Below are 13,662 nucleotides of genomic sequence, written 5' to 3' on the forward strand. Positions count from 1 at the left end.
ACGCGGGGCGAATAAAACGCACCTTTATTACATTTGCGTATGTGCTCGAATCCCCTGCGACTGTCTTTGGGGATTTCGCTTATTGTATACACCGGTTGACGAAAATTATGTGCAAAATTTATATCTTCCTACCTTAATCCGAGAGACAATTTCGAGTGCGCCAGCTTTTGGGAATAGATTTATAGAGCCGTATATGTGCGGATTTAATGGCAGCGAAAGTAAAGAAGGTTGACAAATACGTCGGGCGTGCCGATGCTCAGTTTTATTAAAATTAAAACGTTATCCTGAGTGCGGGGCATCGGCGATTAGACGTAAGGTCGAGTATTGCGTGCGCTCCAGTTGAAAGTGGAAACACGAGGGATAAGCCGAACGTTTTTATTATCCGTGCTAGTTTATTGCGTCTCGACATCGGGCATTAGACATAATCTTTACCGAAGCGTTCGTTCATTACCAGGTTTTATGTGTAAAATTGAATAGAAGACCGTAAAGTAAGGAAACTTCTTCTCAAAAGGAAAAAGGAAACTCTCGACAACGTTTACCGTGCCTCAACTCTACAATCTCTCAACTCGAAATTCAAACCACCCGAAAATTTGAAGACTGCCATTCTTAGCTTCCTTCTTAAAAAAAAGAAACTCATTGAATAGTCGTAAGAAGCAAATATAATCGAAAGCAGTAGATAAAATTGAGAGAGAGAATGGAAAAAAATGGCTTAGTGCTGAAATTGTCGCATACTAAATCTGGCGCTAGCAAACAACCGTAAACGTCAATCTATCATGACAAAGTATACGCTCGCAAATTCATCAGTAATATATAAAATATGGTGAACGATAAATCTATCGGGCCTAAGCAAAATAGTCGAGCGAAAGGCCCCATCCACGGTCGTAACTCAATCTTAGTCGGACAATTTCACTGACGATTTATTCGACGAACTGTAGTCGTCGAATGCTTACGTTTGTGTATCGAACGAGCAATGACAGGCATAAAAGAGGCCGGAGACAACGCGGAGCTTTAGTATTAAGATCACGTAAGACGCGAGACGCAGCAAATTACATTTATCCGCACGCGGAAATCACTAGTAATGTAATGTACGAGAGAAAACATTGCATTCGATGATAATATTCATACTTTTATTTAAATATTGCTTTAACGTCAGACGAGAGTGGCATTGGACTTTTACTGTTGATTTTATAAATATGAAATATTTACGGGATACAGTATTGCCGAGTGTATTTATTTTAACGAACCGAACCGTTCGCGGAAGCTTTAGTACGATTATTGACGTCCGCATTATGTCACGTTATAGGCCTGTTTGTAAATATACAACGACATATTTACGAGTACGTGGTGGAGCCATGCATCGGCACGAATGGGCCGGCTCGACGGGAGAAATACCACGGGCTCACAGAAAATCGGCGTGAAACAGCGCTTGCGCTGTGTTTCGCCGAGACTTACTCACTCAGAGTTTTACCGGAGGCCCAATCCTCTTCCCTACTCTTCCCTATTCCTTTCCTTACCTTCCCCTATTCCCTTTTTAAAAGGCCGGTAACGCACCTGCAGCTCTTCTGATGTTGCGAGTGTCCATGGGCACGGAAGTTGCTTTCCATCAGGTGACCCGTTTGCTCGTTTGCCCCCTTATTTCATAAAAAAAATCTGCTATAAGTGGCTTTTTTATAACTATACCTAGTCACCTAGGAGCTATCATGTGTTGTAGATTTGAAGACTTGTCTTCTACGACAGTAAACTACTGTAGTTTAGAAAGGCGTATGGACGCGCTTTACAAATGGCCACTCAACCAACTGAATTGATATTTTATTCGCCAGAAGGGCAGCTGGCATAAAGTCTAAAATGTCATATTTGTTGGAATTCTGGAATGGTTTCTATAAGATATCTTTCAACAATACTCGTAATCCCCTAGGTCCAATCGACCACAAGCCAAATAAACAGAAAGCGATCAACACAATCATCAGGAATCACTCAACTTAGATCCAAAAATCCCAACTGTAGTGTTTGTTTTTGATTTTTGTCTAACGAGACAATGGGGAAATGATGAGCACCGCGCCGGACGTCGCCTCTGGGAATTCACCCCATTCCGACACAACCTACCCTATACCGTCGTCCCCGTTGGAATTTTAACCTTCAGAGCTACAGAATAGAAAGTAAATCTATTAAAAACTGCGAGGGATTAGCGTCGTTTCGCTTCTGAGGGTGTCGCATATGGCGTCAAGCGGGCTACGAAGAGTGACTGCATACCACTCGGGGGAGTCGGATTGGCCTTTACGGGACTATATTGTGCGATCCTGGACGTTTGAGGTCGGCCTGCGGTGGAGTATTTTTCGACCTTTTACTCCGTCGACTTATTATTTACTGTCTAATTAGACTTTTCGTGCAATAAAAGTCGGAATCGCACAACGCGGGGCTCCTTTATTGCGGGACGGCGGTGAAGTGTGGCGTCGTAAAAATTTTAATATGACCTTTTTCTTTTCATGTATTTTTGCGCATATTTTGTCATTCCTCGTTCCATCCCTCGCGGTTCCTTTTTAATATCCTTTTGTTTGGACTCCAAATATCTGGGTTTAAATGTAATCGCTCGACGAATGGCAACGGAACGCCGACACATAAAGCACCGAAGGGCGCGATTTCACGATTCACGTCGTACGAGCTCGCACCGTCGCACAACGTCTATCGCGAGGCAGACAACTCCGCTAATGAGACGTTGTCGATACTAACTCAACCGTAACACTTTAAACTATCAGAGGGCCTAGATAAGCGACAAGCGATTATCGTATACGCCAACGCCTCAAAATGTATGGGATTTGACATTAGTATTCGCTAGCGAAGCGATGACTTATGTCAAATCGCATACATTTTGTTAGCGTTTACGATAATCGCTTGCCACTTGTCTACTAGGGCAGATCAGCTCCATCTGCTTGCAGTGAATTGTAAAATTGTTCTAAAAACGAAAGGCCACTTTATTGGAGGGTTAAATTAAGGGAGTATAATATTTTAGGCCTTAATTTATATCGTTTTGTTCGTAGCCAATTAAAACCACACTTATTAAGCTTTCCTTTGGTCAAGGTCGACCTTCGCGGCTGAATTCACCTAATGGAAAGGCAGCTCTAGTTCTATTATTGCTCGTTAAATTGCTCTATTATATGGCTTTCCAGAAACCTCTCGGAAAGAATGATTATTACTTTCCGTGGTGGGAAATTAAAAGGAATGACATTTTGTTCTATTGTCTATAGCAATAATATTATGTTGGAATACGAGTATTCTTATAATAAATAATTTATTCTGTTTCGTTTTCAGGATTATGACACGTATTTTAACTCTGTTTATAGTATTGGAAGTATCAACTGGAGTATGAATTATCGAGATTCAATTTAGAATAAGTAATATACTGTTTAAACAGTTACTAAACAAATATATTTTTATCTGCTAAATGATCCCACAAATATAAAAGGATGTGTATAAAACGCTACGTAAATATGAAATTAACTGGATAATGTGCTGGAAACAGTTCCAGGAAAATCTCTCCATAATTTCATAATTTCGATCATGATAGATAACAAATAGATTAGACCGCTCCCGGCGCGGTGTCATAAATTATTCATGAATCGAATTTCGTCTTAAAAGCTACAAACAGGACACCAGTGATTATTGAAATAATAGAGCACCAGTCGATGAATTAGCAAATTACGAGACGAAGGACGGAGTTCAGCGTCTACGCCCTACACCCCTAATCAGTTGTTTACCTTTATATTCGTCCGACATCAAAGATTTGACAGCGTTTAAAGAGGAGCTGATCTCGAAGCCGGTGATTTAAGTCGGGTATCGATCGAGTGTTTCGGAGGGGAAAACGAGGTCAGCCGCGGGACGATCTCGTGACGGTGTTCGCTCGACGTTCGCTCCAACATGTCGTTGAGTATAAAATACAAACGAACGTATTCGCTTCCGGGAAAAAATTAATGGATTCCTGAAACAGACCGTAATTGAGATATTTAGACGACGATCACCGGTCTTTACCTTAACAGACTTCGCAGTAATATTTCAACTCAAAAGTAAACACATGATGAAATTGGTTTTCGGGTTGAATCAAATGTTGAGTAACTTTCTTTTATTTATTTTTACGAACATATTTATGCAGATCCACCCAGTTAAATACCTCAATTCACGGAGTGCTAGCGCATTCAGATTCGAGATCACCTATGCCATTGGTTCATTAATAGTACAAGTGATTAATAATCCACACGATGGAATTCGCTGTTTACAGACGCGCATTAAGTAATTGCCTCAGACCGAGGCGATAGACGCAACGCCGTTTGAGCCAAACGAGGCGGGCCTGACGGCACATAGAGTAAATCTCCGGAGCCGTTACAGATACATTTGATCAAATTTAGATCGTATCGGCTCTCGTAAAAAGCGAACCGAACGTTAGCCACCTATCGGCCATCGCGTTGATAAGTATCCGAAATGTAAGTCTTTAGGAATTTGAACGAACATCACTATAACATTACGGAGTTCTCGAAATTTTGTTGTGTTAAAGTTAATTTTGGTAATTTGAGAGACGCTGTTCCCATGTCTACTTTAAACAGTAATTTATTGTAAAATGGTACTAAATGATCTATTAATTACGATGATATTTCAACACAATACATACTAAAACTACACTAAAGTTTAAGAAGTAAATATTGTTATCTATAGCTGAAACGGCGACAAAATCAAAATAGACAACTTTAGGAAGCCATTAAAATAAATAGCGACGTAACTTCGAAACCGATCAAAATAAAGTTCAACCACACAAATGAACAGTACAAGATTATAATTTAGAGGGAGATAATAAATATCGAATTGCACAGTACAAGCGACCGGAGGCAAATAATTGAAGTAATTGTTAGTTCAGATCGGGTCAATTAATCATCGGATGCCGGGACATTACCAATTTATGTCCCACCCGAAATACGTTCTATTTCATCCTTTAATTTGTGACTGGTTACGTCTGAATGCCCGGAATAGACAAACCGCAGTGCCTAATAACGAAGCCCAGCTCCCAGCGTCCGCCGAAGAGCCAAACTGTATTCCGACCCGAATTGTTACCGACAAATACTTCGGTGTTCAAATTAATTTGCCCACCATTATGTAATTACTATAACACTCCAGTGATCATTTAAAGGGCGAATGAACTTTTTAATAATTTTGTTAACATCGTTAACATCGTTTGGGAAATTATACATATATAATAATATAAGCCATGTTCCGGCACGAATGGGCCGGTTGGACTGGAGCAATTCCATTATACCACGTTGTCACAGAAAACCGGCGTGAAGCAGCGCTTGCGCTGTGTTTTGCCGAGTGAGTAAGTTTATCGGAGGCCCAATCCCCTACCCTATTCCCTTCGTATCCCATCCCTACCCTCCCCTATTACCCTATTCCCTCTTAAAAGGCCGGCAACGTACCTGCAGTTCTCTTGATGCTGCGAGTGTCCATGGGCGACGGAAGTTGCTTTCCATCAGGTGACCCGTTTGCTCGTTTGCCCCCTTATTTCATTAAAAAAATACCACAATCACATTAGTTCTTCTTTCCGTTCTTCCACAGCTCTTAGATATATTATTCGGCTATTGTAATTTGTAGATCCTGCTATGTTTAATTACATTTCTACCTTACCAAATAAATTAAAAAAAAACTCGAAATAATTAACGCAAATTTTTGAATAGAACATGATTGACCGAACCATGCAAAACATGATACAATAAGTTTAAAATGATTCGGTACCTTCCTGGTAAGGTTTAAATGAAAAAAAAAAGTCTATAAAATATTATGGTAAATCGTGTAAACTGTGGAATTAAAACAAGCATTTCACTAAACCATAATGTATTTACATTTGCATATGACGTGATAGTAAATGCTTTCCGCAATACTGTACCCGAGGGAGTACCATGTTTTCATGGCGTCAATGTCATAGTTTAAAACCACTGCAAAGGTAATTTGAAGTCACTATAATGGATGCTTCAGGAGCGGTAATTTTGAAAGTGAAAGGTAAGTATGCGATAATGGAACTTTCTGCCACTTAGATGCCTTCACAGGACTTTTGTGGCTCTGTTCACACAACAGTAATCGGGTTGAAAGAATTAAAAAATCTAGATTCTTTTGCGGGATTACGACCGATATGCGGTTTATTTGGATATTATTCTATTATAACGACTAAGTTATTGAAATATCAATAATCACTTATTTTTGTTACATATGTTACACCCTGTATATACAGGGTGTAACAAAAATAAGTGATAATACTTTAGGGTGTGTCTTCCTTGTAGAGAGTTGACTGTGAAAGTAGCAGCGCTGAAAGACCAAATTTTTTTTTAATTTTTATATGGGGAACTCGTGAACTCGTCAACTTCGTTTGAAAACAACAAAATACACAAAACATTTGCTCGAGTTAACGATAATGTAAACAAATAACAATGTATGCTGACAATTTGATATCTTAAACTTGGCTATGTTATTTCTCAAGAGCTTAATTCCTGAAACTCGAGTACTATCAGATCGGGGAACGCGATTCGTCCGTACTAAGACCATAAAAAGAAGGACATGACGTGGACCCCCATAAAATCATGGCTTCATACGCCTTGGTCCCACTTAAGCGTCGATATTATAAGGCCGATCGGCGCGGGAGGCGCGGCGTTGGTGGCGCGATAAACTCTGATAGTGCTAAAGAAAATAAAAATACAGCATTATCGTGTGAACCACTTCACGAAGATCCCTCGGCCGAGACGAACCCGGGAGCGCCGCGTACTGCGACAGGGGTCTCGCTGCGCTGGACACCGGGTTACGTAGGCGGCAAAAGTGCCACTTTAGCGAGCTCTTATTTTTACTTTTGGGAATTTATTCGTATGTATTGACACATTTTAGTGAGGAATTGTTCCTTCTTAATATATTTTGTACCTCCGAATGGATGATATTTTCTATGAAACGTGATGTTGAATAAATTGTATAGCTCGAGTTCTGGTGGACTACTTGAAATATAAAATTTGTGAAGTACGCTCATGATGGACGTCATCATCATTATATTTACAAGCTCTGCGGACCCTACACTTCTATTTTAATACAATTTTTTTAAGGAATCGAGAAATTCCGTAACGAAAATAAACCTAACACCCCATACTCTGACTGGCACCGATATGCCGGTTGGCATGTGTCTAGCGTCGTTTCAGTTCGGCGGACTTCAGCGCGGTGTTTCTGTGCGAGCGACTAGTCGATTGTGAATTATGTTGGTTAATTTGGTAAATGATATGCTATGCAATAGCTTTTGACTCGTATAAATTATTGTTTTCCTAATAAATCATGGCTTCCCAAAATTGCTCTAATATAACTCTCGAAACCCGTTATAAACAGTATTCACACCGCCTCAGTTAATTCCGCCGTCCGCGTCAACACGAGCCGTCATAAATAGTAAATTGGTGGAGAGTGCATCGGAACTAAAAGCGCAGTAAAAACTTTTGTCGCACTCAAAACAATAAACCCCGGCTATATCTGGAGGGAACGCGAGGTTGACCATTATTTTGTGTTTTACGGGATTAATGTAATTATCTGCGGAAAATATAAATTAATCAAAAATAGGCAGTATATCTATTGTGGTGAAAGTGATGCGGTGAATATGGTTTTGGGTATTTATGTAAATAAAAACTCTATTAATTGATTTCATTATTGAATTTTAAACGAAAACATTGTTAAATTTTGCTTTTAATAATTAGCAGCAGCTCATAAATAAAATCCAAAATATATTACAAATCAATAACAACATTTTCATTAATTTCTCAAAAGGGATGAAAAATCGACAGAAAGGCTGCATCCCAATTTAAAATCTCAATTCGGTAGGCTAGCATGGTCCCCGTATTATGTCGTAAAGTTATCTTTACGTCTTTATTCCTCGTACAAAAATAGAAGTCCACATGTTATCCATATACAGGACAATGGGCTTTGTCCGGCTCATTTACATATTGTGAACATATTCTGTACCACTTTATTGTGACTAGTGATACCATTGATAAGTTTGACATGTGTCCGGGGAATCTAGTAGCTTTAAATCTTTTACTCCAAATTGAACCTTGTATGAACAGCAGTGAGTTGATTTTGCAGCAACGCCGCTGTGATTAATTTTGAACGACTATTATGTTTTTGTTTTTTATCCTTTTATCTAATAAATTCTTCTGTCCTATCCTATTCATCATATTGTAAGCTTATTAACATTCCGCTCATGTTTATTATCGAAAGATAACCAGTCAACTATAAATGTGACAAAATTTTACTCTTCGAGCAATTGCATACATACGTTAACCGTGAAAAGCCGACTAGAAAGCAGACGACGACCAAACAAAAACAAAGAAAACAAAGCGAGTTATCAAAATGGCAGCGCAGTAATGTCACTAGCAGCTAACAGTCGGCTGGGGAGCCGTAGCCGTCGCCCCCGAATTACGCCGCTATCTTTATGTAGCGCCGACAGATTTAGATAGGCCGTTTGATTGATGCATCGACTGTAAATCCCTTTTAGCGTATGGGTTGCTCATGTTTTCCATAGTTCTTTAGCGCAAGCACATAATACATATAAGTAGAAGCGCAAGTACACAATTTTATTGTTAGGATTTTTTTTTCTTTCTAAGGCGAGTTTTCTATTTTTCTACTTACTATGGTACTAAAAGTGGAGAAATGCAAAATGCGTAGCTCTGACAGCTGATTTTAGATATGTGTTTCTTTTAAACTAAATAAAATAAAGTATGAAATGAAATAATATATTTGAATGCCTAATTGGTTAGTAGTACAATTTCAAACTAGTAGATGTTGTACAGCTACTAGTTTGGAAAACAAATCATCATCATCATATCAGCCTATAGTCGTCCACTGCTGGAAAACAAATAACTAATATTAATTCAATTTAATATCGTGCATTTCAACGATATAAATAATAACAACACTGAAATAGTTTCGTTTATAAAATAAATATAACGAATATGAAATGACTTGCGAATAAAAACGGCGCAACTACAAAAGTTGTTATGGTGATAAACTCAGAAGCCGGCCACGTCAAGCGATATCAGCAGGCGATGTAGACAGGCTAGGAACACAAAGTGAAAATAGAATCGAAGGCAATACGACTTTGTGACGCAAGCTTCTATAAAATATTTTTCAATATCGAGGGAAATTGGTCAAAAATGACTGTCGAACAAGATTATCCTCCGCCGGCCGGCGTCGTAAACGACAAAGGGCTTTAAAATAAACGGCTAAAAGTGTAATTTTCTTTGCGCATCCCTCGTCTTTCATTTTGCGGAGGCTCGTCTAGTATTTTCGTAGTACGTCGAGGCTAGCGACGTTATTTATTGAGACCTTATTACATCGGTTTGCAGTCAATTTAAACTTAAGGCTAGGATATTCCAAATCGACTTGTTTTTGGTTGAGTTTTACGACATTTAATAGTCATTTTTAAGGTCTAAAAAAAATATATGTTGTTGTTCTTGAACTGTTCTGGGGTGTTTTACGGTTCGAAACACGATAGCTACTACTTCGCTCGATCATAAAAAATCGCAAAGATGAGTAAGTTTAAGACTATTTTTCGTGTTGTACTTCATGATTTTCAACGCTATAAATAAATTAAAAATACTGAAACATAGGAAATGATATTTCAAAGAGGTTTTTACGGCTAGTTTTTTAAATTTGGTTATCAATATTTTCTAAGCCCCAATAAATAACAATATGTTGTACGCGCCTCGCTTCAGTCGGCCGCCAGGCATCATCGGAGCAGGACCTGTGCCAATTTTGCGAACGCGACGTTCCTCACCCCCCCTCGTTTCGACTTTGTTATTGATTTTTGTGTTAATTAATCAAATGGACAATAGTTTATACTTAGGTTAAATATAGAAAAATATAATTTTAGAATAAGTATTAGTTTGCTAATTAACTATTGTAAATATAGATTGTAGGCTGTAGCATAAATAATAATTATGGGAAATAAAAAACGTAATAAGAAAATGGCTCAGCGTAAACTACGGAAACTCCGACAGACAATAAGGTAAGCCAATATAATTATTATTTAATATTTACATTATATTTTAATTACACTTACCCGATCAAGTATAGATACATTGCTGCTTAGCTTCCGTAGTTAATTTCAGGTAATGTTTGTATACTAGCAGTGTATATAAAATCGGGCAGGTAAGTGTAATCGCTGCTAATAATTAAGACGTGTAATAATAGGCTTGTAATCTGACACTGTCTTAAAGTTTTTAGTTACCTACTTATTACCTACCTAGTATAAAATTTATTAAAAACAGAATACGTACCTATTACCTATTTATGTAAACGATTTGAAATATTCGACTATCATACATACACATAGAAAAAAAATACAGTAGTGCAACTACAGAAAATGTAACATCGTAGGTACGATTATTTTACTTATTTGTTATAACCAAAGTTTAAATACAAAGACATTGCGCTACTGTTTTTTTTGCTTGCTTGCTGTCACATTTGTCAGCAAAAGCGGAACGTAAAATTGCATGTTTTCGTTGTAATTCTAGTGTAAATTGAAAAATAATCTTAGATGTTTGGTTCTTGCAGTGCCGCCATAACAAGAGACAAAGGTGCATTTAAAGAAAACTCTGTTGATGGGTGAGTCATCTAGTTAGTGTTTTATTTATTTATTTATTTTGCTTTATGCTCGGGAAGGAAACATCTCCATTACTACCATCAAATGGTGACCATGATAGTAGACCAGGGTCACTTTTTCAGAAATATTTTTTGAGTTAAGCGCGCTATATACTTTTTATACAAGATAATCCTCGTCCGAAAATTGTCGTCTTTTTCTATTCTTTTTTCCTTAAAATTTTGATTATAAAATAAACTTAAAATTGTGTTTCAGGGTTTCAAGACTTAATGATGACCAACCCTCATTACAAGTTCTTGAGTCAACTTCTTCAATACTTCCATCAACCTCACAGTATCAGGAGTAAGTCACGAATATACATTTTCCATTCATTATCATTAATACGAATGACATTTTCAACAGCTACAACTTTCAAATTTTTTTTTTTACGTTTTCAGGCATACTGATAATATTTGCGAGTCTCCATTAGTGGTTGAAGAAGAAAATAAAGAAGAAGACTTTGAAGCTGTGTCAGGACGGAGAATTATAGATATAAATTATTTTTTTAGAACGTTGCAAGAAAAAGCACGACACAGCCAATTATTTGATTGCAAAGCAAATAATTTCCGCCTGGTTGGGGAAAAAAGGATAGGGTTAATTTCAAATTTCAAATTTAAATGTGATATGTGTCAAACAATTTGTTTGATACCATCTGAAAACACAGATAACACAGAAAAACTAAATCTGAATCTAGCGGCCACAACTGGAATAGTAGCATCCGGAAGCGGTCATTCACAGTTTGAAGAGTTGTGCTCTTCAATGGATATCCCAGTATTTTCAGCAAATTACTATTCCAAATTACAAAATGAAATTTATGACCAATGGGAAAAAACAGCATGGAAATCAATGGAGGCTGCGGCAAAAAAAGAAAAGGAATTCGCACTTACACAAGGCCTATTAAAAAATGGATACCCAGTCATAGATGTGTATGTTGATGGCTCTTGGTGTGCAAGGTCATACGGTAGTAATTATAAAGCTTCGTCGGGCACTGCTGCGATTATTGGGAGGCACACTGGACAAATCCTTTATTTAGGAGTTAAAAACAAATATTGTTTGGTGTGTGCCAAAGCACAAAATAATAAAACTGTTCCCAAAGAACACATCTGCTTCAAAAATTTTGAAGGCTCTTCAAGTTCCATGGAGACAGAAATATTAGTAGAGGGCTTTAAATCTTCAATATCCATGTATGGATTAATTTATAGCAGAATGATAGGGGACGGTGACGCGTCAACCTATTCTAAAATTCTTAACGCTAACCCATATGGAACACAAAATGTGACCGTTGAGAAGATCGAATGCAGAAATCATATTTTGCGCAATTTCTGTAAAAAACTTCGTGCAGTCAAACTTGAAACCAAATATCAATTAGCATACAGAAAAACACTCACTAATATAAGAATTTTGTCAATGAGAAAAGTTATCATCAAAAGCATTAAGCACCATAAATCATCAGCTACACAAAAAGATGTAGCAGTGTCGCTTCTGCATAACGATATAGTAAACTCATTGGCGCATGTATATGGAGATCATAAAATGTGTCAAAGTCATTACTGCGACAAAACGGAAAATGAATGTGATGATTTAAAAAAAATTCAAAACTCTACATTTATGTTTAGAATAAGTTCAATTATTGCAAGCGTAGCTGCAAAATCACGCAGCCTGATTGAAGATGTCGACACGAACATTGTTGAGAGCTTTAATAGTGTAATTGCTAAATTTATTGGGGGTAAAAGAATGAACTTTGCTCTTAAACAGGGGTACCAAAGTAGATGTTCGGCCGCCGTAGTATCATTTAACACAAAGTGTGCTATTTCTTCCATCCATAAGGCATACACGGAGACAAATCCTGGTGGAAGAATTGAAAAAATAGAAAAAAAGAGAGCGCTTAAAAGAAAATACTTTGTGGAACACCCAACAAAGAAAAAGAGAGTATTAATGGAAAAACATCAAATCCAACATAATTATGGTCCTTCTCCTTCTGCCCCAGATATGCCACAGGAGGAACTAGAGCTGGCTCAAAATGAGTACCTAAAGAGTCTAAAATTGCTTACATCAGACAAAGCAGCCATAGAAAGAGCAACAGTTCTACAAAGGGACAGCAGTGAATGGTTAGAAATTAGAAATAAACTAATCACCGCATCAAATTTTGGATTAATCTGTAAAAGAAAACCAACATCAAATACAGCAAATTTAGTTAAAAGTATATTGTACCAGAAGAAATTAGCACATGTACCCTCAATTGCTCATGGGATCGAAAATGAAAAACAGGCGTTGCTTCAATTAGAACAGCAGGAAAATGTTAAAATTTTGCCATGTGGTTTATTCATAGATCCCATATATCCATTTATAGGAGCAACGCCTGACGGATTAATAGATGATGATACTATTGTAGAAGTAAAGTGTCCCATCACAGCTAGCAAATTAGGGCTATCAAAAGCAATAGCCGAGAATAAAATACAAATTTTAAAATATAATAAGCAGACAAAGTCACATACTATAAATAAAACCAGTAATTGGTATTATCAAATTCAAGGCCAGCTGCATGTGACAGGCCGGCAAACATGCCTATTAGGTATTTGGGCTGGAGATAAAGAAAATTTACACACAGAAAGAATAGACAAAGATGACACTTTCTGGGCCACTAAAATGGAGCCAAAGCTAAAAAATTTTTACATGAATATTCTTCTACCAGAATTAGTTGATAGTCGACACAAACGGGGTATGCCTATCCGTAATTATTCGTCAGAAGACACAGAAAATATACAACCAAATTCGCAAGAACAGGATGCCGGGACAGAAGATCCGAAACCTGGCTCGAATACAAATATTGTAAATTTTTGTGAATATTAATTAAATCAATAAAAATGTTTTGATCTAAATTAGTGTATTTTTTTATTAATAAACCTATTTTATTTTACTCCATACAAAATACCATTTTTATAAATGATGCAATAGGCTACTTGACCTATATT

General features: G+C 37.4%; 1 protein-coding gene and 1 long non-coding RNA gene across 7 annotated transcripts in view; one reads left to right on the top strand and one right to left on the bottom strand.

The window, feature by feature from the left end:
- LOC121728944 (teneurin-m) overlaps window positions 1-13,662 on the bottom strand; it is a 447,859-nt gene that overhangs the window by 173,729 nt on the left and 260,468 nt on the right. The gene's annotated exons all lie outside the window — the stretch shown is intronic.
- LOC121728965 lies at window positions 9,970-11,049 on the top strand. The gene is made up of 3 exons (XR_006035898.1): window positions 9,970-10,057; window positions 10,606-10,656; window positions 10,907-11,049. It is a non-coding gene; the product is annotated as an uncharacterized LOC121728965 (long non-coding RNA).

Source organism: Aricia agestis, chromosome 7 (genome assembly GCF_905147365.1).
Source record: "Aricia agestis chromosome 7, ilAriAges1.1, whole genome shotgun sequence".
Classification (NCBI taxonomy): Eukaryota; Metazoa; Arthropoda; class Insecta; order Lepidoptera; family Lycaenidae; genus Aricia; species Aricia agestis.